The sequence below is a fragment of the Cherax quadricarinatus genome, unplaced genomic scaffold, assembly GCF_038502225.1.
Source record: "Cherax quadricarinatus isolate ZL_2023a unplaced genomic scaffold, ASM3850222v1 Contig3046, whole genome shotgun sequence".
NCBI classification, from domain to species: domain Eukaryota; kingdom Metazoa; phylum Arthropoda; class Malacostraca; order Decapoda; family Parastacidae; genus Cherax; species Cherax quadricarinatus.
The window spans coordinates 2,768-30,762 of record NW_027198072.1 but is presented as its reverse complement, the minus strand read 5'-3'; the positions used below and the strand labels follow the sequence as shown (position 1 = coordinate 30,762).

Here is a 27,995-nt window from a genome sequence, read left to right as displayed (position 1 = left end):
CTCTGCCTGGAGAAAATTGTGGCCAGATTGTGTCGACAAGAGGGATTTTGAAGGATTTGGGACTGACCCTAATGAGCCTATGTCTGTTGTAAAATCAACTGTAGCACTGTGGAGTTCCATGGGATTGGATGTGAGTTTGGAGGATGTGGAAGAATTGGTGGAAGACCACAATGAAGAGCTCACCACTGAGGAGCTGCAAGAGTTTCAGCAGGAAGAGCAACACATTGCACCTCAGAATCTTGCTGCAGAGGAGGAGGAAGAGAGATGGAAGAAGGTGCCTTCTTCAGAAATTAAAGAGATTTTTACTATGTGGGGTAAGATGGAAAGCTTTATGGAGAAACATCACCCTAACAAGGTTGTTGCAAGCCAGGTTGGCAACATGTACAGTGACAAAGTCTTGGGCCATTTTAGGGAAGTGTTAAAGAGATGCCAGTTATTTTGTGAGACAGGACTCCAGTGACTCTCAAGGTGGTCCTAGTGGCATTAAGAAACAGAGAAGAGAAGCAACCCCAGAAAAGCAAATGGTACCTGAGGTGTTGATGGAAGGGGATTCCCCTTCCAAACTATAAACAATCCACTCTCTCTCCTCCTCCAGTCTCCCATACACTAAGAAGAATCTCCAATAAAGGTAAGTGTTATGCTGTTAATGTTTCATTCATCATTTCCCATTGTACTGTTTATGTACTACATGTATATTTCATGTTAAAAATTTTTTTTGTTTTAATACTTCTGGGTGTCATGAACGGATTAATTGTATTTACATTATTTCTTATGGGGAAAATTGATTCGTAAATCGTAAATTTCGTTTATAGTAACGGCTCCAGGAACGGATTAATTACGAAAAACGAGGGACCACTGTACATCTATCCAACAACTCTCTTCAATTACTATACAACACAACTAAGGAAGTACAGTACCTGCACCTTAAAGGACGGGTGGAGACATTAGCAGTTTTGAGGTGTAGTATCAGTGCCACTCTGGCAAGACTGTGATGGCAAAAGCATTTCTTCTTTGTTTGGGTCACTACCTTGGTGGAAGACAGACAGTGTCTGGAAACAAAATTTATGAAGTATTTATATGGCACTATTACTGGAGAGTCATTGTAAAGATCTAATCTGGATGGCATCAATCAACCCATTTACTACACAAGATGGATTTAATAAACTATACTGACAAAGATTAAAGATCTGCTCAATAAAATTCCACAACTTCCCAACATCCCTCTAGCTTACACCAACACAGCCCACTGAGGTTACCATGATTATTAACTCTAAAAAACAAATCAAGGAATGTAACCCAAATGCCACCACTACTGTATAAACGAGCGGCTCAAATCCTCACCCACCACTGCATTACTCTACAACAAATCGCTAGATACCAACACTTTCCTGGCAACACTCAAGCTAGCAAGGATTACACCAATACACAAAGGTGGTGACCCAACAGATATAAACAATTATAGCCAATATCAAACTTGTCTTTACTTTCCAAAATCTTCAAGAAACTCATACACAAAAGGTTACACTCCTTCATAACATCACAAAGCATCCTCAACCCCTGCCAGTTTGGCTTCAGGAGAAACAAAAGCACAAATGATGCAATAATAAAAATGCTAGACCTACTTTACACAGTACTAGAAAAAAATGAATACCCACTTGGACCTCTTATCGACCTTAAGAAAGCTTTTGATACAGTAGATCACAGCATCCTACTCCTCAAGCTCGATCATTACAATATAAGAGGCCATGTGCTTGCATTTATCAAGTCCTACCTCACTAAGAGAAAGCAATATGTCTGTCAATGACACAACCTCCTCGACCTGGACACTGGTGTACCACAGGGTAGCATTCTTGGCCCCCCTCCTTTTTCTTTTATACATCAACGATCTTCCAAGAGTATCACAACAACTTACACTTATTCTCTTTGCTGACAACACAACTTTTGTCATCTCTCACCCAAATTTAGCCTCACTCAACACTATTGCTAACGAAGAACTCGCAAAAACAGCAACCTTTTACATTATGTTTGGGAGTAGAGCAAGTGAGGACCAACTAGATATGCTTAACAACATCCTTATTGCTAAACAAAATGAGGGAAAATTCCTGGTCTGCACCTTGACAGCAACCTAAAATTCAACACCCATACCCAACACATAAAAAAAGTTTCTAAAACAGTTGTCATCCTCTCAAAGATATGTTACTATGTACCACAAACACCACTACTTACACTATACTATTCACTGATCTACCCATATTTGTGCCTGGGGTTCCACAACGACAAACCACCTAAAATCAATAATAACACAACAAAAAGCCACAGTGCAACTTATCACACAATCCACTGCTAGACAACCCTCCCTCCCTCACTCTTCAAAGACCTATACCTACTGACTATACAAAACATTAACTCATACTATTGTACAACCTACATTTACAGAACAATAAATTCTAATATAAATCCCGACCTGAAACACTTTCTTGGCAGTTGCAACAGGACTCAGACACAACACTAGGTACAAAAAACTCTGACATTCCCTGTGTAAGGGTCGAATTGTGTTGAGAAAGTGTTTTGTTAGTGGGATGCATTGTAAAGGACCTGCCTAGTATGGGCCAACAGGCCTGCTGCAGTGTTCCTCCTTTGTTATGTTCTTATGTTAAATATTAATCACTCCACTGTATCTCCCTAAGGTTAATAATAAAAAAGTATGTCTTCTCTACAAGACTTATTAACCCTTTCAGGGTCCGTCCCGTAGATCTATGGCTGTTCGGTGAGTGTCCAAACCGTAGATCTATGCCAAAATTCTAGCGCCGTCAAATTTAGCGCGAAAGCGCTCATAGGCCTACATGTGAGAGAATGGGTCTGCACCGTGGGTGTGCGCCGTAAACAAAAAATCTAGGCGCCTGCATAGCATTGTGGGAACGCCGGCTCAGTCACCCTTGTTCACCATGCCTCGTCGCAAGTCAGCTCTCACTCCCCGGAAAATTGGGACTCTCCTCTTCCTGTCTGATAGTTCTGACACTGATGGAAGTGGAAATGAAGACGAATTCTATGGCTTTGATAAGTTAGTGACCGAAAATAATGACCAGGATATCGATAATAGTGCAGAAAACCCCGACGATCCTCGACCTTCTACCTCTGGTGTGGGCACTCGTGACTCACGGTCGGGTGTTCCTAAACGTAAGAGAAAACTAATATTTTCCCATGGCCTGGCCTCTGACTTCAGTAATGACGATGATTCTGATGTGGATTGTGATTTTATTGCGCTCGACGATCATTCGAGTAGTGATAGTGAGGAAACATATTCACCAGTGAAGCGTCGGTATGTTCGCCGCCGCATGCGCTCGGGTAGTGTACCCTATGCTGTGCCCAGGGGACGGAGTACATCCCAGAGTACATCCCGGAGTACATTCCGGAGTACATCCCGTGGCCCTACACCCGTTTTAGGTAGTGATAGTGAGGATGATGTGGCTACACTTGGCATGGATGGGCCACAGGCATCAGTGGATGGTGTTAGTGGGGCTGGTGGTGGTAGTGGCACCGCCATGCGTGACTCGCTGTGCCACGTGGGGACCCACGCTGCTGACTCGTCGGTTCAAGGACAAAGTGGAGCGTCACTCACCAGCCCGCCACAACCACCCGTACAACCAGCCTATGATGTCCAGTATCCACCAGCAAACCGTATCTGGGATTGGCAGCAAAATCCCAATTTTGTTCCCAGCCCTCACCACTTTGATGACTCTCAAAGTGGAATTCTACCTACCTGTCCCCTTGGAACCACGGCCAATGAACTGGAATTCTTTGAATTATTCTTTGACCAGCCATTGATGGAAATTATTGTCAGGGAAAGTAATAAGTATTTTCAGTACACCATGGCAAATACGATCTTATCACCACAGTCAAGACTACACAGGTGGAAAGAGACGACTGTTGCAGAAATGTATTTGCTTTTTGCAACAATAATGCTTATGCCTCACGTCTATAAGCATAATATAAAAGCATACTGGTCCACAGATCGGCTAATTTGTACCCCATCCTTCAGTGAAATAATACCAGTGAACAGGTTTATCTTACTGTTACGTATGTTGCACTTCTCTGACAAAACCAGGCCTGACAGAAGTGACAGGTTATACAAGATTAGAAATGTTTTCATGTATCTCAAACAAAAGTTCAGGATATACTTTTATCCATTCAAGAATCTTGTAACTGACGAGTCTTTGATTTTGTTCAAAGGTAGACTGTCATTCAAGCAGTACAGTGGACCCCCGCATAACGATGGCATCACATAGCGATTTTTCCGCATACCGATTACTTTTATCGCAAAATTTTTGCCGCGCATACCGATTAAAAACCCGCTTACCGATTTTCGTCCGAGACGCGTCCAATGTGCCCTCAGCCAGCCTCGCATGTGCCGGCCGTCCCATTGTTTACCAGCCAGCCTCCGCGGTAACATCCAAGCATACACTCGGAATATTTCGTATTATTACAGTGTTTTCGGTGCTGTTTCTGGAAAATAAGTGACCATGGGCCCCAAGAAAGCTTCTAGTGCCAACCCTGTGGTAAAAAGGGTGAGAATTAGTATGGAAATTAAGAAAGATTTTGAAGGGTTTGGGGCTAACCCTGAGAAGCCTATGCCAGTTGTGGAATCCATTGTGCCTACTTCAAAGATTAAGGAAATGTGTGCACAGTGGGTTGAACTGCAAACCTTTATAGATGAAAATCACCCTGACACAGCTGTTGCAAGCCGTGCTGGTGACTATTTCAATGACAATGTTGTGGCCCATTTTAGACAAATCGTAAAGGAACGGGAGGTACAGAGCTCTATGGACAGATTTGTTGTGCGACAGAGGTCCAGTGACTCTCAAGCTGGTCCTAGTGGCATTAAAAGAAGAAGGGAAGTAACCCCGGAAAAGGACTTGCTACCTCAAGTCGTAATGGAAGGGGATTCCCCTTCTAAACAGTAAGAAGATAATGCTCTCCCCTCCTCCCATCCCATCAATCATCACCAGATCTTCAATAAAAGTAAGTGTCATGTAATTGTGCATGCCTTTTTCAGTTTGTGTGTATTAAAATTAACATTTCATGTGGTAAAAAAAAATTTTTTTCATACTTTTGGGCGTCTTGCACGGATTAATTTTATTTCCATTATTTCTTATGGGGAAAATTCATTCGCATAACGATTATTTCGCATAACGATGAGCCCTCTTGCACGGATTAAAATCGTTAACCGGGGGTCCACTGTATATACTGAGCAAGAGGAACCGCTTTGGTATAAAATTGTTTGTACTCTGTGATTGTGACAGTGGCCTGGTGTTGGATATTGTTGTATACACAGGTAGTAAAACATTGAAAGATACCAAGATGTTATTGGGTATATCAGGTGACGTAGTGAGAAACATGATGGCACCTTATCTTGGTAAGGGCCATACATTATATACCGATAACTGGTACACAAGCCCATTACTCAGTGATTTCATGCGAGTGAACAAGACAGATGTGTGTGGCACAGTGCGTTCTAATCGTAAACATATGCCCAGGCTCAACGCAGGTGTTCGTGGTGATGACGTGCAGGTGTTTACTGCCAATGACATCATGGCATTACGGTGGCATGACAAACGAGATGTCACATTGTTGACAACCATTCACCGTAATGAAATGCAAGACAGTGGCAAAGTTGATCGAGTGACTAATGAACGTATTCGAAAACCAGTGACAGTGATTGATTATACACAAAACATGCGCTTGGTTGACAAGTGTGACATGCAGATTGGTTTTGTTGACTGTGTTCGTAAGAGTTACAAGTGGTACATGAAACTTTTCTTCCATCTCATGGACATTTCAATGCTGAATGCATATAATATGTACCAAATAAAGACTGGTAACAGACCACCGTATGGTGAATTTTGTTTGTCTGTTGTCAGACAACTCATAATGAAGTACCAGGTAACAACACCTGCAATACAACATGGTCCTCGAATTCATCACAATATACCCAAGCGTTTGAGGAGAGAAGGTGATCATTTCATAATACAGCTTCCTTCAACTCAAAAGAAATTTGCTCAGAAGAGATGCATTGTCTGTGCACAAACAAAACGATGGCAACAAAGACTCAAAGACACTCGGTTTATGTGTGAGGAATGTAAGGTGCCTCTGTGCATGGTGCCTTGTTTCAAGGAGTTCCACAAGCTCCAGCAGTTCTAAAACCATGTCCAGTGATTGTAAATATGTAAATATATGATAGAACATTAGTATTATACAATATTTGTGCATGTTTATTGTAATAAACAACAGTGGTAAAAAATATGCTGTTTAATTCTTTAAGAAAAAATTTTTTTTTTTTTTTTTCAAAATTTCTTGGACACTGGTGCGTGACTTCAGATTTTGGCCTTGGACCCTGAAAGGGTTAAAGTCATACAGCATGACTTAATACAATACTCAAGTCTCTTGTATTCATTGTAACTCATCTAATGACCCTATGTACTGTTATTGCCTTATTAATCTTAAGTTAACTTTAAGTTTGCCCGAAATGCTCTGCATATAAAGGGGTTTGTACACACATGTATCAACTTGGCTTCTTACGTGACTGTCTTGTTGAACAAGTTTTGCTCCTTCCTTCATACATGTATCATATCAAAATAAAATATATTATATTATTATTATTAACTCCTCACACACACTATTGACAAACTAACCTTAACCTCTGATGAGTTCCGAGTGTTTTTCTACTGCCAGAGCCCAGCCAGGGGTCAGGCTCACCTGGTGCTTGCCTGCTCTGCCAGGATGTTACTGCTGGTGGTCCACTGACCCACTCCATCACAGCCTGGTTGATCCAGCACCTGGTGAAGATACTTGTCCAATTTCCTCTTAAAGACCTCTACACTTATTCCAGCAGTACTTTTGGTTGAAACAGTCTTGGTCCTCACATGTTGATACAGCAACAAACAATATCCACTATTATTCTGGCAACACAAAAAACCATATTTAGTATTTTTGACACTAATACTTTTTTTATTTAAACCATATAATGTAATTTACATGAATTAATATAATGGTAGGCACAAAAGATGGCCACAAATTATGTAATGCATTTTGACCAGCTAATTGTAAGCCATGTTAATTAATATACATAATATTAAATAGGAATTCTTATGCAATTAACTACAATAAGACAGTTAATGGCAAATAGTCTATCACAAATGAGACATATTTCATAGTACTAATTCAAAGATCCTCAGTTTTATCTGACTGAATATAGAAATGTTGAAGATACAGTAAAGTACTTTAGATTACAATATAATTAAACGAGACAATATATGCTACCAATTATGTATGGGTGTTGAAGGAAGATGAGGGGCAGAACTGGATGAAAGTTGGTTTTGTTAGACATAACATTGCTGTCTCAATTATGCTAAGATGGTGTTTTTTAACAACAGCTTTGAAATGGTTGGCAGATAGGGAACCTTTCAATGCTTCAGACGGAGTTCCAGGTCTCAAGGCCTTTTACGAGCGCTGAATTTTCACACAGGTTGAATTGGACATGGGGGGGGGATATGTCAGCTTTTTTGTGCCTTGTTGCACCTATTAAAAGGAAAAGGTCCATAGAAAGGCTTATATTGAAAACGAATGTCATATATACTGTAGGCACAGTAGTATGAGTGCATATTTTGTTTATTAAACAAGTTACTGAAAGCAGTGAAGAGTTTTTACAAGGATAGTGAGGCTCAAGTTAGAGTATGTAGGAAAGAGGGAGATTATCTCCCAGTAAAAGTAGGTCTTAGACAAGGATGTGTGATGTCACCATGGTTGTTCAATATATTTATAGAAGGGGTTGTAACAGAAGTGAATGTGAGGGTCTTGACAAGAGGCATGGAATTAAAAGATAAAGAATCAAACAAAGTGGGAGTTGTCACAGTTGCTTTTTGCTGGTGACAGTGATCTTGGGAGATTCTGAAGAGAAGTTGCAGAGGTAAGAAGAAGAAAATTGTCAAAGTAGGAAGTCTGAATGTGCATGGATGTTGTGCAAATGATAAGAAAGAGATGATTGTGGATGTTATGAATGAGAAGAAGCTGGATGTCCTGGCTTTAAGTGAAACAAAGCTGAAGGGGGTGGGAGAGTTTCAATGGAGAGGAATAAATGGGATTAGGTCAGGGGTTTCAAATAGAGTTAGAGCTAAAGAAGGAGTAGCAATAATGTTGAAGGATAAGCTATGGCAGGAAAAGAGGGACTATAAATGTATTAATTCAAGGATTATGTGGAGTAAAATAAAGATTGGATGTGAAAAGTGGGTTATAATAAGCGTGTATGCACCTGGAGAAGAGAGAAGTGTAGAGGAAAGAGAGAGATTTTGGGAAATGTTGAGTGAATGCATGGGGAGTTTTGAATCAAGTGTGAGAGTAATGGTGGTTGGGGATTTCAATGCTAAAGTGGGTAAAAATGTTATAGAGGGAGTAGTAGGTAAATTTGGGGTGCCAGGGGTAAATGTAAATGGGCAGCCTTTAATTGAGCTATGTGTATTAAGAGATTTGGTAATAAGTAATACACATTTTATGAAAAAGAGGATAAATAAATATACAAGGTATGATGTAGCACGTAATGAAAGTAGTTTGTTAGATTATGTATTGGTGGATAAAAGGTTAATGGGTAGGCTCCAGGATGTACATGTTTATAGAGGGGCAACTGATATATCGGATCATTATTTAGTTGTAGCTACAGTTAGAGTAAGAGGTAGATGGGAAAAGAGGAAGGTGGCAACAACAAGTAAGAGGGAGGTGAAAGTGTATAAACTAAGGGAGGAGGAAGTTCGGGTGAGATATCGGCGACTATTGGCAGAAAGGTGGGCTAGTGCAAAGATGAGTAGTGGGGGGGTTGAAGAGGGTTGGAATAGTTTTAAAAATGCAGTATTAGAATGTGGGGCAGAAGTTTGTGGTTATAGGAGGGTGGGGGCAGGAGGAAAGAGGAGTGATTGGTGGAATGATGAAGTAAAGGGTGTGATAAAAGAGGAAAAGGTAGCTTATGAGAGGTTTTTACAAAGCAGAAGTGTTATAAGAAGAGCAGAGTATATGGAGAGTAAAAGAAAGGTAAAGAGAGTGGTGAGAGAGTGCAAAACGAGAGCAGATGATAGAGTGGGAGAGGTACTGTCAAGAAATTTTAATGAGTAGTGGGGGGGTTGAAGAGAGTTGGAATAGTTTTAAAAATGCAGTATTAGAATTTGGGGCAGAAGTTTGTGGTTATAGGAGGGTGGGGGCAGGAGGAAAGAGGAGTGATTGGTGGAATGATGAAGTAAAGGGTGTGATAAAAGAGGAAAAGGTAGCTTATGAGAGGTTTTTACAAAGCAGAAGTGTTATAAGAAGAGCAGAGTATATGGAGAGTAAAAGAAAGGTAAAGAGAGTGGTGAGAGAGTGCAAAACGAGAGCAGATGATAGAGTGGGAGAGGCACTGTCAAGAAATTTTAATGAAAATAAGAAAAAATTTTGGAGTGAGTTAAACAAGTTAAGAAAGCCTAGGGAAAGTATGGATTTGTCAGTTAAAAACAGAGTAGGGGAGTTAGTAGATGGGGAGATGGAGGTATTAGGTAGATGGCGAGAATATTTTGAGGAACTTTTAAATGTTAAGGAAGAGAGAGAGGCAGTAATTTCATGCACTGGTCAGGGAGGTATACCATCTTTTAGGAGTGAAGAAGAGCAGAATGTAAGTGTGGGGGAGGTACGTGAGGCATTACGTAGAATGAAAGGGGGTAAAGCAGCTGGAACTGATGGGATCATGACAGAAATGTTAAAAGCAGGGGGGGATATAGTGTTGGAGTGGTTGGTACTTTTGTTTAATAAATGTATGAAAGAGGGGAAGGTACCTAGGGATTGGCAGAGAGCATGTATAGTCTCTTTATATAAAGGGAAAGGGGACAAAAGAGACTGTAAAAATTATAGAGGAATAAGTTTACCGAGTATACCAGGAAAAGTGTACGGTAGGGTTATAATTGAAAGAATTAGAGGTAAGACAGAATGTAGGATTGCGGATGAGCAAGGAGGTTTCAGAGTGGGTAGGGGATGTGTAGATCAAGTGTTTACATTGAAGCATATATGTGAACAGTATTTAGATAAAGGTAGGGAAGTTTTTATTGTATTTATGGATTTAGAAAAGGCATATGATAGAGTGGATAGAGGAGCAATGTGGCAGATGTTGCAAGTATATGGAATAGGTCGTAAGTTATTAAATGCTGTAAAGAGTTTTTATGAGGATAGTGAGGCTCAGGTTAGGGTGTGTAGAAGAGAGGGAGACTACTTCCCAGTAAAAGTAGGTCTTAGACAGGGATGTGTAATGTCACCATGGTTGTTTAATATATTTATAGATGGGGTTGTAAAGGAAGTAAATGCTAGGGTGTTCGGGAGAGGGGTGGGATTAAATTTTGGGGAATCAAATTCAAAATGGGAATTGACACAGTTACTTTTTGCTGATGATACTGTGCTTATGGGAGATTCTAAAGAAAAATTGCAAAGGTTAGTGGATGAGTTTGGGAATGTGTGTAAAGGTAGAAAGTTGAAAGTGAACATAGAAAAAGAGTAAGGTGATGAGGGTATCAAATGATTTAGATAAAGAAAAATTGGATATCAAATTGGGGAGGAGGAGTATGGAAGAAGTGAATGTTTTCAGATACTTGGGAGTTGACGTGTCGGCGCATGGATTTATGAAGGATGAGGTTAATCATAGAATTGATGAGGGAAAAAAGGTGAGTGGTGCGTTGAGGTATATGTGGAGTCAAAAAACGTTATCTATGGAGGCAAAGAAGGGAATGTATGAAAGTCAAGTAGTACCAACACTCTTATATGGATGTGAAGCTAGGGTGGTAAATGCAGCAGCGAGGAGACGGTTGGAGGCAGTGGAGATGTCCTGTTTAAGGGCAATGTGTGGTGTAAATATTATGCAGAAAATTCGGAGTGTGGAAATTAGGAAAAGGTGTGGAGTTAATAAAAGTATTAGTCAGAGGGCAGAAGAGGGGTTGTTGAGGTGGTTTGGTCATTTAGAGAAAATGGATCAAAGTAGAATGACATAGAAAGCGTATAAATCTATAGGGGAAGGAAGGCGGGGTAGGGGTCGTCCTCGAAAGGGTTGGAGAGAGGGAGTAAAGGAGGTTTTGTGGGCAAGGGGCTTGGACTTCCAGCAAGCGTGCGTGAGCGTGTTAGATAGGAGTGAATGGAGATGAATGGTACTTGGGACCTGACGATCTGTTGGAGTGTGAGCAGGGTAATATTTAGTGAAGGGATTCAGGGAAACCGGTTATTTTCATATAGTCGGACTTGAGTCCTGGAAATGGGAAGTACAGTGCCTGCACTTTAAAGGAGGGGTTTGGGATATTGGCAGTTTGGAGGGATATGTTGTGTATCTTTATATGTGTATGCTTCTAAACTGTTGTATTCTGAGCACCTCTGCAAAAACAGTGATAATGTGTGAGTGTGGTGAAAGTGTTGAATGATGATGAAAGTATTTTCTTTTTGGGGATTTTCTTTCTTTTTTGGGTCACCCTGCCTCGGTGGGAGACGGCCGACTTGTTGAAAAAAAAAAATGTAAAAGAAGAAATTTAAAAGTGAATATAGGAAAGAATAAGGTTATGAGGATAAAAAAAAATTAGGTGATGAAAGATTGGATATCAGGTTGGAGGGAGAGAGTATGGAGGAGGTGAATGTATTCAGATATTTGGGAGTGGACATGTCAGCGGATGGGTCTATGAAAGATTAGGTGAATCAGAATTGATGAGGGGAAAAGGGTAAGCGGTGCACTTAGGAGTCTGTGGAGACGAAGAACATTCTCCTTGGAAGCAAAGAGGGGAATGTGTGAGAGTATAGTTTTACCAATGCTCTTATATGGGTATGAAACATGGGTTATGAATGTTGCAGCAAGGAGAAGGCTGGAGACAGTAGAGATGTCATGTCTGAGGGCAATGTGTGGTGTGAATATAATGAAGAGAATTTGTAGTTTTGAAGTTAGGAGAAGGTGCGGGATTACCAAAACTGTTGTCCAGAGGGCTGAGGAAGGGTTGTTGAGGTGGTTCAGACATGTAGAGAGAATGGAATGAAACAGAATGACTTCGAGAGTGTATCAATCTGTAGTGGAGGGAAGGTGGGGTAGGGGTCGGCCTAGGAAAGGTTGGAGGGAGGGGGTAAAGGAGGTTTTGTGTGCGAGGGGCTTGGACTTCCAGCAAGCATGCGTGAACGTATTTGATAGGAGTGAATGGAGACAATTGATTTTTAATACTTGACGTGCTGTTGGAGTGTGAGCAAAGTAACATTTATGAAGGGATTCAGGGAAACCAGCAGGCCAAACTTGAGTCCTGGAGATGGGAAGTACAGTGTCTGCACTCTGAAGGAGGGGTGTTAATGTCGCATTTTTATAAACTGTAGTGTGAAGTACCCCTCTGGGAAGACAGTGATGAAGTGAATGATGATGAAAGTTTTTCTTTTTCAGGCCACCCTGCCTTGGTGGGAATCAGCCGATGTGTTAATAAATAAACAAGTTCAAGTTTTCAGGGTGTGTGTTGTCTGCCACTGGAATGGGTAATTGTTTGCACAGCAACTTTTAAGTTATTATTGATTTTAGGTCATTTTATAGATTCCCATATCCAACTCAATCCCTATGCTTCTACAATACTGTACAACACAAATATTGGGGTAGGGCTCCTCCCCAATATTATCCAGGTAACTCCAATCAATGTAGGTAGTAGGTTGGTAGACAGCAACCAGCCAGGGAGGTACTACCATCCTGCCAAATGAGTGTAAAACGGAATCCTGTAATTGTTTTACATGATGGTAGGATTGCTGGTGTCTTTTTTCTGTCTCTTAAACATGCAAGATTTCAGGTATGTCTTGCTACTTCTACTTACACTTAGGTCACACTACACATACATGTACCAGCATATATATACACACCCCTCTTGGTTTTCTTCTATTTTCTTTCTAGTTCTTGTTTATTTCCTCTTATTTCCATGGGGAAGTGGAACAGAATTCTTCCTCCGTAAGCCATGCGTGTTGTAAGAGGCGACTAAAATGCCGGGAGCAAGGGCCTAGTAACCCCTTCTCCTGTATAAATTACTAAATTTAAAAAGAGAAGCTTTCACTTTTTTTGGGGGGGCCACCCTGCCTTGGTGGGATACGGCCGGTTTGTTGAAGAAAAAAAAAAAAACTCCAAGTCGCTGTCCCAGATTTCCGTTTGGTCAACTTCATGGGTATGAGAAATTACCTGGGTGGGCTAAATTGGGATGCCCTTACTATGCGCCAGGTAGGTAGAGTTGGTTGCCAGTTGCAAGGGATTCGAAGACTAACCCAAAAGGGTTCTTTCAGGTATACAGAAGTAAGATTAGGGACAAGATAGGCCCACTTAAGAGTAACTCAGGTCAGATCACTGACAATGATAAGGAAACGTGTGAACTTTTCAATACCTACTTCCTCTCAGTTTTTACTCAAGAAGATACTAGCAAAATTCCAGAAATAATAAATTATGTAGAAAAGGATGATAATAAACTATGCATGATTAGGGTAACTAGTGACATGGTCCTCAGACAAATAGAGAAATTAAAGGCTAGCAAATCCCCAGGCCCTGATGAACTGTTTGCAAGGGTTTTAAAGGAATGTAAAGAGGAACTTAGCATACCTTTGGCTAATCTTTTCAATATATCAGTACAAACTGGCATAGTGCCAGACAGGTGGAAAATGGCAAATGTAATAACTATTTACAAGGCAGGCGACAGGTCCTTAGCTTCAAACTATAGACCAATAAGCCTTACCTCCATAGTTGGCAAATTTATGGAATCAATAATTGCCAAAGCAATTCGTAGCCACCTTGAAAGGCATAAATTGAGTAACGAATCTCAGCACGGTTTTACAAAGGAGCATTCCTGTCTAACTTTCTTCACTAAGGTATTTGAGGAGGTAGATCGTGGTATGGAATATGATATTGTGTATATGGACTTCAGTAAGGCTTTCAATAGAGTTCCACATCAGAGGCTGTTGAGAAAACTTAAGGCACACGGAATAGGAGAAATTTTTTCCTGGGTAGAGGAATGGTTGACAAATAGGCAGCAGAGAGTTTGCATTAACGTGGAGAAATCAGAATGGCGGCACATCACAACTGGTGTTCTACAGGGGTCAGTGTTGGGCCTATTGTTCACAATCTACATAAACAACACAGACGAGGGAATAAATAGCAACATCAGCAAATTTGCTGATGACACTAAAATAGGCCATCCAATTCATTCTAATGAGGACACTAGAGCATTCCAGGATGACTTGAATAGACTGATGCTGTGGTAGGAGAAGTGGCAGATGCAGTTTAATTCTTTGACTGTTTTGGTCGTATATACATGTATATGTCTTACAAGTTACAGTTTTTGACGTATATGTACTCATAAATTCTAGCGGCTTCAAATCAAGCAGGAGAAAGCTGGTAGGCCCACATGTGAGAGAATAGGTTTGTGTGGTCAGTGTGCACCACATAAAAAAATCCTGCAGCATGCAGTGCATAACGAGAAAAAAAAAAACTCCGACCGTTTTTTTTAATTAAAATGCCAAATTTGTGGTCTATTTTCGTATAGTATTTATGGTTGTATTCTCGGTTTCTTGGTCTCATTTGATAGAATGGAAAACATATTAAAGAAATAGAGGTGATTTTGATTGGTTTTACTATGAAAAGAACCTTGAAATGGAGCTCAAAGTAAGGGAAATGTCTGATTTTTGCCAATATTCAAAAGTAAACAAATGATGTCATTTTCCAATAAATGTCCAAGTAGCCATTCTAATATACAGTCATGAATGGGTTAACATTATTTATACAATTATTACAATATTGCAGTAGTTTGCAAAACAGTAAATCTTCTATTTTTTGTTTGAATAAAAATTCAAAATAGAAAGCAAGAGTAATATCAGAGGGACTTGGAGACATGACTGATGAACAAAGAAATGTTATTTTAGAGCCAGGAATGCCTGCATTGTTCATTCTGGATCCTATTTTGAAATTGTCATCTTTTGTGAAATTGGCCAAATTGCAAATTTCTAACCACGTTATTGGGTAGTTGAAATCGGTAAATGGGCAGTTTCTTGTACTCAATCGATGAAAAAAAATTGAGTTCTAAAGAAATAGCTATGAGTTTGGTCGACTGGAACAATGGAATTAGCCAAAAATGGGGCTCAAAGTGGGCGAAATTGTCGATTCATAAATACCGCCGAGGTCGCTAACTTCGCGAGAGCGTAATTCCATCATTTTTCCATCAAATTTCATTCTTTTGGTGTAATTACAATCAGGAAAAGATTATCTATCACTTCATAAGAAATTTTTTTTTTTTTTTTGGAAATTTTGCAACACCAGGAGACACCTCAGGATTTGGGGTTGCAGCAGTCAAGGGGTTAATATAGACAAATGCAAAGTTCTAAATGTTGGACAGGAAAATAACCATGACACATATAAACTAAATAATGTAGATCTTAATATTACAGATTGCAAAAAGGATTTAGGAGTTCTGGTTAGCAGTAATCTAAAACCAAGACAACGGTGCATAAGTGTTTGCAATAAAGCTAACAGAATCCTTGGCTTCATAGTAAGAAGTATAGATAATAGAAATCATCAGGTTGTTCTTCAACTCTATATATCTTTGGTTAGGCCTCATTTAGATTATGCTGCACAGTTTTGGTCACCATATTACAGAATGGACATAAATGCCCTGGAAAACGTACAAAGGAGGATAACAAAGTTGATTCCATGTATCAGAAATCTTCCCTATGAGGACAGACTGAGGGCCCTGAATCTGCACTCTCTAGAAAGGCGCAGAATTAGGGGAGGATATGATTGAGGTGTATAAATGGAAAACAGGAATTAATAAAGTGGATGTAAATGGCATGCTAAAAATGTCTAAAATAGACAGGACTCGCAGCAATGGTTTTAAACTGGAAAAAATCTGATTCAGGAAGGATATAGGAAAGCACTGATTCGGTAACAGAGTTGTGGACGAGTGGAACAAACTCCCGAGTACCATCATAGAATCTAAGACGTTGTGTAGTTTTAAAAATAGGATGGATAAATACACGAGTGGGTGTGAGGTAGACCTGACTAGCTTGTGCTACAAGGTCGGATGCCATGCTCCTCCCTTAAGTGACATGTCTGACCTCACTAGATCAAGGCAGGCATTGGCTTAAGCCAGTGGGGAAATTGGACCTGCCTCAAAGGCCTGTAGGCCTGTTGCAGTGTTCCTTCTTTATTATGTTCTTATGTAATGTGACAACTCATAACATGAGCTTAACTCTGGGGTGCCTGACAGGCCAGGCTGAAGCCAATCAAAATTTCCAATAAACCTCACAACACTTTTTTTTTCTTTTTTTTTTTTTTTAACACAACCCATCTCCCACTGAGATGGGATGACCATGAAGCTAAACATTTTCAACATCACTCACTATTACTGTCTTGCAAGAAGCATGCTAACAGTACACCTCAGATGACCCTCTAAATTGTGTTATCCCCACACATCCTTCAGAGTGCAGGCACTGTACTTCACCCCTCCAGAACTACAACATCCCCGTTCATCCTTCAGAGTGCAGGCACTGTACTTCACCCCTCCAGAACTACAACATCCCCGTTCATCCTTCAGAGTGCAGGCACTGTACTTCACTCCTCCAGAACTACAACATCCCCGTTCATCCTTCAGAGTGCAGGCACTGTGCTTCACACTTCCAGGACTCAAGTTCAGATAACTGCTTTCCCTGAATCACTTTGTAAATGTTGCCTTGCTCACACTCCAACAACACACCATGCTCATGTTACCAGCTTGCCACCATGATGCTCCTCCTATACTACTGTAGGTGCCCCTGACTCTCCTTCCTCCAGTGCTACATTCTTTGGGTCTTTGATAGAAGATAAATGTCATTTTAATTCAAATATGGGTTTATGCTGATCCACCTTACAGTGTTCAGCATAAGCTGAACATTATAAAGTGGGTCATTAAAAAAACTTTCAAATACCAATAAATTCTCATTCATAAATCAAGCATTTAGACTGGCTAATTTGATCTTAGGATTTAAAATAAAAATTTGAGGCTTGTAAACACACACAAGTGGGATTACAAACAGATCCCTGACTGTCTTCAAGAAGGTGCTGCACCTAAAGTCAGTACCTGACCAGCCGGGCTATGGTTAGTACATCAATTTATGTGCGACCAGCAGTAACAGCCTGGTTGATCAGGCTCTGATCCACCATGAGGCCTGGTCACAGACTGGGCCACAGTGGATACACAATATTCTTTTATACTCACACAATAACTTTAGTTAAGAATCCTATACACCCAACACCAAAATGTCACATTCTTTAACTTTACAATCTTATGTTATCATTACACAAGTATACAAATCCCTAAATAATACCAACACACAAGGTAAGTACATCATACTGACTTAACTGGCTTACTGCTGTATGCATTTACGTTGTGAATTTTTTTTTATGTATTCAGCAATTCAAGTTACAGTGACTTTACTATCTTTTTCTACATCAACATTTTATATTTATCATGTGACCATATTATGGCACAGTCAACTGTGTTCATTATTCTGTGTTATATGGACAAAGTTCAATAAATTCTTACTTGCCTTTTGTTGTTGTTGTTCTTCACCTTCAAGATATGTTCAGTCAACAAGTTAGCAGGTTTTCTTTCTCCTGTCAGTGACTTCATCAGTAGTGATGTACAGTGACTAGTATATGTTGATGTTTGTTGTCACTGCAGCTGCTTGTGGTAATCAACAGTGTTCCTCTTGACACTGCTGAGTGATTTACTGTGTTATTGATGGTATTTAGGGAATTGCCATTACATGGGTTCTAAATATTTCTTTAGACATTTCACAATGTTAGGTAAATGGACACAGTTGCAACTAATGTGACATTTTATTCTAGCAACACTTGGCTCCTGGAGAGGTCAACATTGTAGCAACACTTGGCTCCTGGAGAGGTCAAATTGTAGCAACACTTGGCTCCCAGAGAGGTCAACATTGCAACAATAAAATGTCACTTTAGTTGCAACTGTGTCCATTTACCTAACATTTTGTCAGTAATTCTACAATTATTACTAACATTTCATAAGTTTGGGCTGATGGCAATTGTCTTACATACTAACATATGAAGAAATTTACTTGAATAATAAAATACAGTGGAACCCTGAGTTTCGTACATAGTTTGCTCCAGAAGGCTGTTAGAGTGCTGTTACTGAATGAATTTGTTACCATAAGGAATAATGTAAATTAGATTAGTCTGTTTCAGACCCCCAAAAATACACTTACAAAAGCACTTACAATAATACACTTACATAATTGTTCGAGTTGGAAGCAGTACGAAACTCGGGGTTCCACTGTAATGTCAAAGCGACTTATTTTTATGGGGTTAATACTTATGTAGTGGGTAGATTCCTCCGCATTGTTTTCTGTTGTAAAGGGGATTTTCAGGTGGTGAAATCATGACTGAAGATGGCTTTTAAAAGTTAAAAAAATTATATATCCACCAGCCAGCAACAGTCTGGTCCATCAGGCAGCACCAGACAAAAAGCTCTTGGAACTCAAAGGTACATCAAATGTAAATATTGTATTGTTAGTTCAACATTGTAATGAGTGCAATGTTCAAGCTTATTACTTGGTCTAAATACACAGAGACCTTGATATAGCAAGACTGTGTAGGAAACTAGGCACAATATTTCAAGGATTACAGTTAAAATATTGTGGATTCCCTCTCTCTCACATAGGCCTCCAAAACAATGACCTGTTACGAACATGGCCAGTTGGTCCCTGGGTTATAGTGCTTTTCGTAACAAACGAACAAACTTAGCGTGTCTACGGGTCTTCACTCGTAGAGGAAAAGGAATTTTCTTGGTTTCTATTTAATTTATTAATAACCACTTAAATCCACTTCTCATATTTTGCACTATTGAGTAGAACACTTATCCCACTCCTCATTAAAACATCACAGTACTAGGTTAGATATTTACAAATGGCTCTGAGAGAAACAGGAAATATCAGTACACCTGCCATCCAACTTACGACCTGCTCGACATACGACCATTCAACTTACAACCTTCTTTTCTGTGCCAAATTTCTGGGAAATAAACATCCGTTTGTGCTGTACACAGCATTTATTCTAAACCTTACAGTATAAAATACAGTACTAACAGCATAAAAAGTGAAGTAAAAGATGAAATACCAAAATAAAACAATAAAATAAAGTCATTACAAAAATGTGATGTTGATATTCAGTAGTAAGGTTCGACTTACGACCGGTTTCTCGGAACCGAACTCAGTCGTAAGTCGGATGGTACCTGTTACGCGCCCCTCCTTCACGCTCCATTGTATACAAAAATAAAAGGCCTGGTTAAAATAAGTTTTGTAATATATTACGAACCACTTTATTACTAGCTAGATAAAGCAGGTTTGACTATATATTATTATCGGGTACTGTATAAATCATCAAAGGTACTCTCAAGCAAGGTTGTATTCAATAAGATGCTATTCGTTAGGTATTATTATTGTATTATATTATATTGTATTATATTATTATTGTATTATAGTAGGTTGATTACTGTGTTTTGTTATGCAAGTAGGAAACCACTACTTTAGATACCGGTTGATGGTTCCAGAATTGGCGCCTGGCGCTACCTCCTGACCGACCTGACGTCAGACCATTGAGTATTTGAACAGTCAGTCAGATCATAGCACTGACTCTGATCGGGTCTTCAACCCAGAGATCTTAACTTTGTCAAGAATTCTAAATCATACCTATTGTCTTAACTTTGCTGTTAATTCCAAAAGTCTGATAACTCTTCTGCTTAGGAAGGATAACTGATTCACTTCCTTAAAGCTCCCATAGTCTTTCTTATTTGGACTGTTCATTGTAATTATTGTATTACTGTACTTAATTTATAAGGATTTGAACATAGAATTACGTTCCTCATTGTACAGTCTCATTTCATTGATAGTGAATTGTCATTTTAATTCAATGAATGGATACCAATAAAGGTTCATAATTAGTAGTAAATAAAATTAACCAAAAAAACAAAATGAAATAATTATTCCCCTATTGTGACAGCATAGAGCAAGTCGTAACATACCTTTATATATGTACAGGAACAGACGTTGCTTAAAAACTCGACCACATTGATAGAGCTCTTACATAGGGTTCACTCTGCAATAAGCCCTCTTACGACACAGAGGCTTGCTCACTTGGTTTTACTTTCTTTAAGAGTTTCTCAATCACTTTCTCCAACCGAGATAAGTCTTGGCAATGAGTTTCCGAAAATTCCTGGTATTTTCTAGGAAGGCGAATGGTGGTTTAGAGGTGGATACTTCCCTAGACCCTTCCTGGTCCAGAGGAAGGTATGAACTGAACAAGGTGAGGCTTTATTAGCCAACTTTGACTCGGTCGGAGCAGGGGTTGAGCAGCTCAAAACACCTATTGGTGCTTGGCCAGGTCGCACCAGCAGTTTGGACTAATTAAATAACCTATGTACAAAGCTAAGTAATACGACTAGATAATATTATAAAGTCGAGTAAATCCATTTTAGCTACTAATGGAATTACTCCTGAATATAATATTAAGTGAAATAGCAAAAATAACATGTAAAGCTATACCACTGCGATAATAACAAGTAGAAACTGTCTACTTAAAATGGACAAAAGGGTGTAACACTCTCACATAGGCCTCCATGAAAATGACCTCTCACATTCATCCTAATTAAATCAAGGACCTAAATGGAAATAAAGGACTACAGTAATACCCTGGTTTTCGTCCTTAATCCATTCCAGAAGGTCAGCCGAAATCTGAAATGGACGAAAACTGAAGTAATATTTCCCATAAGAAATAATGTAAATCCAATTAATCCATTCCAGACACCCAAAAATATTAACAAAAAAATAAGTTAGTAACAGAACAAGGCATTAAAAAAAAACAATAAAAAGTAAAATACAGTAGGGTCTCACATATATGGCAGGTTAGGTTCCAGTCTACTGCCGGAAAGCAGAACATCATTTTTTCCACTTATAAATGAATATAAATGCCAGATAAGTTTACACTAACATATATTAAGTTAGCAATAGAACTAGGCATTTAAAAGTAAAAAAACACACAGTACACTCATTATTTACCTCAAAAAAATTGTAGCCTTAATGTAGGACAAAAGGTTAGTAGTATTTGCTGTATGAAGCCAGGTATGGTAGCCCTCCTTGCCACCCCACCCACACATAATATGATGCTTAAAGCTCCCTGGAGTGATAAAATGCATATACAGTACACTCGTTACTTACTTTAAAATCTTTCAGTGGGCTGCAGAAAACAATATGAAGTTCAATGATGAGAAATTTCAATTACTCAGATATGGTAAACACAAGGAAATTAAATCTTCATCAGAGTACAAAACATATCCTGGCCACAAAATAGACCGAAACACCAACGTCAAAGACCTGGGAGTGATCATGTCGGAGGATCTCACCTTCAAGGACCATAACATTGTATCAATCGCATCTGCTAGAAAAATGACAGGATGGATAATGAGAACCTTCAAAACTAGGGATGCCAAGCCCATGATGACACTCTTCAGGTCACTTGTTTTATCTAGGCTGGAATATTGCTGCACACTAACAGCACCTTTCACGGCAGGTGAAATTGCTGACCTAGAAAATGTACAGAGAACCTTCACGGCACGCATTTTGGAGATAAAACACCTAAATTACTGGAAGCACTTGAGGTTCCTTAACCTGTATTCCCTGGAACGCAGGCGGGAGAGATACAAGATTATATACACCTGGAAAATCCTAGAGGGACTAGTACCGAACTTGCACACGAAAATCACTCACTACGAAAGCAAAAGACTTGGCAGACGATGCAACATCCCCCCAATGAAAAGCAGGGGTGTCACTAGCACGTTAAGAGACCATACAATAAGTGTCAGGGGCCCGAGACTGTTCAACTGCCTCCCAGCATACATAAGGGGGATTACCAACAGACCCCTGGCAGTCTTCAAGCTGGCACTGGACAAGCACCTAAAGTCGGTTCCTGACCAGCCGGGCTGTGGCTCGTACGTTGGTTTGCGTGCAGCCAGCAGTAACAGCCTGGTTGATCAGGTTCTGATCCACCAGGAGGCCTGGTCACAGACCGGGCCGCGGGGGCATTGACCCCCGGAACTCTCTCCAGGTAGACTCCAGGTGAGAGGTGAAAAGTGTTTATTTGTACAAAGTCGTGTGGGAGGTATGGCATCCTGCCTGGCCACCCCATCTACTACGACATTAAGCTCCCTAGAGCAATAAAATATACGTACAGTACACTCAATAATTACCTTAAAATATTTGTAGTCTTAATGTAGGGTGAGAGGTGAGTTTTATTTGTAGGAAGTCAGGTTGGGAAGTGTGGGTAGCCAGCCAGGGCAGCCTTCCCCAACCCACCCTACCCCACCCACATGTAATGTAAACAAACCAGCCGAACCCGTCTGGTTTTCGTCACTTTACATTGTGTACAAGTTGTTTCCACATTGATACAGTAGAATAAATAAAGGCAAACACTCTCATTCTCATGTAACACCGTTTTTAGAAGAAATGACGCCCTCAGTGAAGGCATACGAAAGGAATAATTTTCTAGTTACCCCCAGTAATATTATAGTGTACACATTTTCTCTGATGTTGGACTACAAGTCGCCTGGCTACCAGAAGTCCTACAAGTCGCCTGGCTACCACAAGTCCTACAGGTCACCTAACTACCACATCTCATATTTATGCTAATTTATTCTACTGTGGGGTGTATTTAGATGGAATAAGAAAAATGTCTATATTAACGTTTTATACAACATTTAATGCGCCTCAGTGATTATTATTATTATTATTATTATTATTATTATTATTGTCATTATTAATATGGCATCTTCAAGACTAATAAGACACTCTTAGTGATTTTAATGTGTACTTGCATGCCAGCACAGTGTGTTAGTTTACTTAGGTACAGGTACACAGGTATAATTATCAGTTATAATAATAATGTAGGTACATATGTATGTAGTCCATCTTGGCTACATAGCTACACAATATTTAATGTGGCCCACAGCCACATTATTGCCATCAACATACCACGTTCACTAAGTTTAATTGTTTCTATCAACTACCTTTAGGTGCCATCATAAACAAAGGGAGAAGTAATGAATAATTCATGCCGAGAATTGTAAACAAAAGTGTTATATATTAAGGGGAGTTACGTAATATTTTCCCTCCACCCGGCTACCACACCTCCATAGTATATAAACATCATGTTTATATGCTATGTAACGTGTTTCTTAAATAATTTTGAAGAAAATATCATAGATGGATTAATGAAAATGTCTATATTAATGTAAAACAAGACATTTAATGTGCTCAAGAGTGATTATTATGTGTTACGTAATGCTTCCCATCCACCCGACAACCACACCTTCATAGCATATAAACAGCATGTTCATATGCTATGTAACGTGTTTTTTATATACGTAATTTTCGGGCCACCCTGCCTTGGTGGGAATCGGCCACTGATGGATAAAAAATGTCTATACTGATGTAAAATAGGACATTGAATATGCCCAAGAGTGATTATTATTATATAAGTGAAAGATGAGCTCACGAAGAATGTAAACAAACCGGATGGTTCACGCCGTATTTGAAAGACCGCTCGCCATATAGAAAGTTTTGGTAATAATTTGAAATCGCCGTATTAGTGAAATGCCGTAAAGCGGGACCCTACTGTACATACACAGTACATTCATTACTTACCTTAAAATATTTGTAGTCTTAATGTAAGGTGCGAGGTGAGTAGTATTTATTTGTAGGAAGTCAGTGTAGGTAGCTAGTAGGTGTAGCCTGGGCTGTACCTACCGGCTACCTACACTGCAACCCAAAGCCAAATTATTACCATTGACATACCTGTATGTAGCAGTGTGGTAGTGCAGGTTGGGGTGGTCACTTCTCAGCTGCTGTATCTGCCTCAAGTATGCAATGCAAACTCACCTTAAACTTTTAGTGCCATGCAAAGCATGCCATGGAAATTAAAACTGCACGAGAATATTAAGTAGAAAATCATAGATAGTAACTAGTACCTTCACTATCCATCATAATGAAATGTGTCAAGTAATGAGTAGCCACATTACTAAATCATCATCATCATCTTTCAACAAACCAGCCATATCCCACTGAGGCTGCGTGGCCCAAAAAGAAAAACTTAAGTTTCTCTTTTTAAATTTAGTATTATATACAGTAGAAGGGGTTATCAGCCCCTTGCTCCTGGCATTTTAGTCGCCTCTTAACGACATTCATGGCTTACAGAGGAAGAACTCTGTTCCACTTCCCCATGGAGACATTACCATTTGGTAATGAAATATTCTTACATGTTCCTACTGCTACTTCTTCCCTATGTTTGTTAAGTAATAATCTTTATTTCTACAAGTTCACAATACAACTTATACAGACCGTATGTGACATCAGTGATATATTATATAGGAAGCCCCTGGTTATACAAAGCATTTCTGGCAAATTAGGTTTAGTTTGTCCCCCAGGATGCCACCCACACCAGTCCACTATCTTCCTGGTAATAATAGTTGATTTTCACATTCAAATTTTTATTTCTTAGCATAGTATACAGTGTGTAGTTTACATGTAATAAACTATTGTTAAACACACAGCCACTAGCATGCATGAGCATTTCAGGCAGGTTAATTATAATGCTTACACACTACTTATAACTTGACATAGTTAGGCAGTGGTAAATTTTTATGTAATCAAAAAATTTTAATTAATAAAATTTATAGCTGAGAAGTAGGGGTGTTAATGTTGCAGTTTAAAAACTGTAGTGTAAAGCACACTTCTGGCAAGACAGTGATGGAGTGAATGATGGTGAAAGTTTTTCTTTTTTGGGCCACCCTGCCTTGGTGGGAATCGGCCAGTGTGATAATAAAAAAAAAATAAGTAGCAAAAGAACTTTTACAATTAGCACAATTTACAATAGTACAATTTTAAGTGTGCATTGATACTGCACTTTAAATTGATTTATTGATGTTAACTGGGATTCCCTGAGTATTTTCAAACTGGTTCTATGATTTGTATAGTTATATTTAAGAGATGGGGATTTTTAATAACAGTTGTAAATTGACAGACAGACAGGACTTTTTGCTTGTTCAGGAAATGAATTCCAGATCTTGGGGCATTGCATTTGTGAAATTTGTGTATGGAGCCTCCTTGTGTGATACTCACCCTAGCAAGTAATGTATACCTGGAGTTTACCTGGAGAGGGTTTCAGGGGGTCAACACCCCTGCTGCCCGGTCTGTGACAAGGCCTCGTGGTGGATCAGGGCCTGATCAACCAGGCTGTTGCTGCTGGCCGCACATAACCCGATGCACGAACCACAGCCCAGCTGGTCAGGTACTGACTTTAGATGCCTGTCCAGTGCCTTCTTGAAGAGTGTAGACACAGACACACTGAAATTAATCATCTCAATCTCACAAATGGATTTTAGGACACATTTCCATATGTAAATTGCAAGAAATCCCTAACTCCATGCACAAAGGACTGACTTACCTGGAGGTGGAGAATATGCCACTAGAAATCCCCTGATTCTCCCTAAGCAAACCTAGATACCTCTGGTCCCTCTCCAAGACACCACATGCAGTGAAGGACTTATTCCTGCAAGTATTCAGATGGTATTAATATCCCTGCCTGCACCTTAAAGATCCCTGAATTCAATGGGCATTCCTTAAGCAATATTTATACATTGAGACACTATTATCATAATCATGGTGAAGTGCTAAACCCGTATGATTATACAACACCTGTGGAGGGGGATGGAGGGTATTCAGGCTTAATTCAGGGAACTGGAGCACAGGGCCAATTACCAAGATCAAGAGCCCCTCACCAGCATCAAGGAACCTTCCTTGAGGGGCCTTGGATCAAGAGCCCCTCACCAGCATCAAGGAACCTTCCTTGAGGGGCCTTGGATCAAGAGCCCCTCACCAGCATCAAGGAACCTTCCTTGAGGGGCCTTGGATCAAGAGCCCCTCACCAGCATCAAGGAACCTTCCTTGAGGGGGCCTTGGATCAAGAGCCCCTCACCAGCATCAAGGAACCTTCCTTGAGGGGCCTTGGTTCAAGAGCCCCTCACCAGCATCAAGGAACCTTCCTTGAGGGGCCTTGGATCAAGAGCCCCTCACCAGCATCAAGGAACCTTCCTTGAGGGGCCTTGGCTCAAGAGCCCCTCACCAGCATCAAGGAACCTTCCTTGAGGGGCCTTGGATCAAGAGCCCCTCACCAGCATCAAGGAACCTTCCTTGAGGGGATAATCTAGAAGAACGTGCTGGTGCCAGACCCCCCCCCCCCTGCCTCCCTTCAAGCTGGGGGTTGATAGTTCACTTTACCTGGAGTTTACCTCGACAGGGTTTCGGGGGTAAATGCCCCTGTGGCTCGGTCTGAGACCAGGCCTCATGGTGGATCAGGGTCTGATCAACCAGGCTGTTACTCTCGCCAGCACGCAACCCGTCGTACGAACCACAGCCCGGCTGGTCAGGTACTGACTTTATGGGCTTGTCCAGTGCCTTCTTGAAGACAGCCAGGGTCATGAAGACAGTCAGGGGTCTATTGGCAATCCCCCTTATTTATCCTGGGAGGCAGATGAACAGTCTTGGGCCCCTGACACTTATCGTGTTGTCTCTCAGTGTACTCGTGGTGCCCCTGTTGTTAACTATGGGAATGTTGCATCTATTGCCGAGTCCTTTGCTGTCATAGACTGACTGATGTTGTAGTGGCCAGGCTTAGGCTTGGTTACAAGTACTTCTGGCAGTTTGGGAGACACACAGATGATGATCAAACTAAATGTAAATTATGTGATCAGGCATATGGTCACTCTCTTGAACACTATGTGCTTAATTGTCCACTTATTGAGGAATACAGAGACAGACAGTATAATAACCTATGTGACATGTCAAGATATCTTATTAATGAAAATAAGATACCAGATATACTAAGCAAATTTCCTAAATTTGCTTGTAACAGATAAGTGAACTATAGATATGTAGATATAAATCCATATGTATTCCTGTTAACCCTTTGGGGCCTAGTTCCTAGGCCTTTTGTGTATCCATATGCTCTCGCGCTACCGTCCACAGGATGGATATGGGGTGCACAATAAACTAGCCACTTCGGTGGCAAAATCTAATCTGTCATATAGTGATTTTCGTGTGTAAGTTTGGTACTAATCCCTCCAGGACCTTCCAAGTGTATATTATCATATATCTCTCTCGCCTGTGTTCCAGGGAATACAGATCAAGGACCTTCAACCGTTCCCAGTAATTTCGGTGCTTTATCGTACTTATGTGTGACGTGAAATTTCTTTGTACATTCTCCAGGTCTGCAATGTTACCAGCCTTGAAGGGGTAAGGCCTAAGCCTACCTATATCAAGGTCTAAGCCTACCTATATCAAGGTCTAAGCCTACCTATGTCAGGGGCCCAAGACTGTTCAACTGCCTCCCAGCACACATAAGGGGGATTACCAACAGACCCCTGGCAGTCTTCAAGCTGGCACTGGACAAGCACCTAAAGTCAGTTCCTGATCAGCCGGGCTGTGGCTCGTACGTTGGTTTGCGTGCAGCCAGCAGCAACAGCCTGGTTGATCAGGCTCTGATCCACCAGGAGGCCTGGTCACAGACCGGGCCGCGGGGGCGTTGACCCCCGGAACTCTCTCCAGGTACCTATATCAAGGTCTAAGCTTACCTATATCAAGGTCTAAACCTACCTATATCAAGGTCTAAGCCTACCTATATCAAGGTCTAAGCCTACCTATATTAAGGTCTAAGGCTACATTATTAATTCTAATATTAGTTACTAATAATCCTACCTAAAACCTTCCTTAAAGGGTAAATGCATCCAACTCGCTGCCTCAGCCTTCTAGTGTTTGTTATGGTGGATGTTAAGGGATCATAAAACTTACCCACAGTGACCAGT

The 27,995-nt window shown here is 40.3% G+C and overlaps 1 long non-coding RNA gene across 10 annotated transcripts; it reads right to left on the bottom strand.

Moving 5' to 3' along the window:
* Window positions 1-181: 181 nt before the first annotated feature.
* On the bottom strand, window positions 182-27,995 carry LOC128696965 (uncharacterized). 10 transcript variants are annotated; one of them, XR_011391504.1, is made up of 5 exons: window positions 27,889-27,995; window positions 25,580-25,684; window positions 17,611-17,781; window positions 6,690-6,956; window positions 182-1,049 (listed from the first exon to the last, which is right to left on the bottom strand). It is a non-coding gene; the product is annotated as an uncharacterized lncRNA (long non-coding RNA). The 10 variants fall into 10 exon arrangements; XR_011391507.1 differs by having other exon boundaries at window positions 17,611-17,778; XR_011391510.1 differs by lacking the exon at window positions 25,580-25,684 and adding an exon at window positions 20,775-20,817 and having other exon boundaries at window positions 17,611-17,778; window positions 27,889-27,941.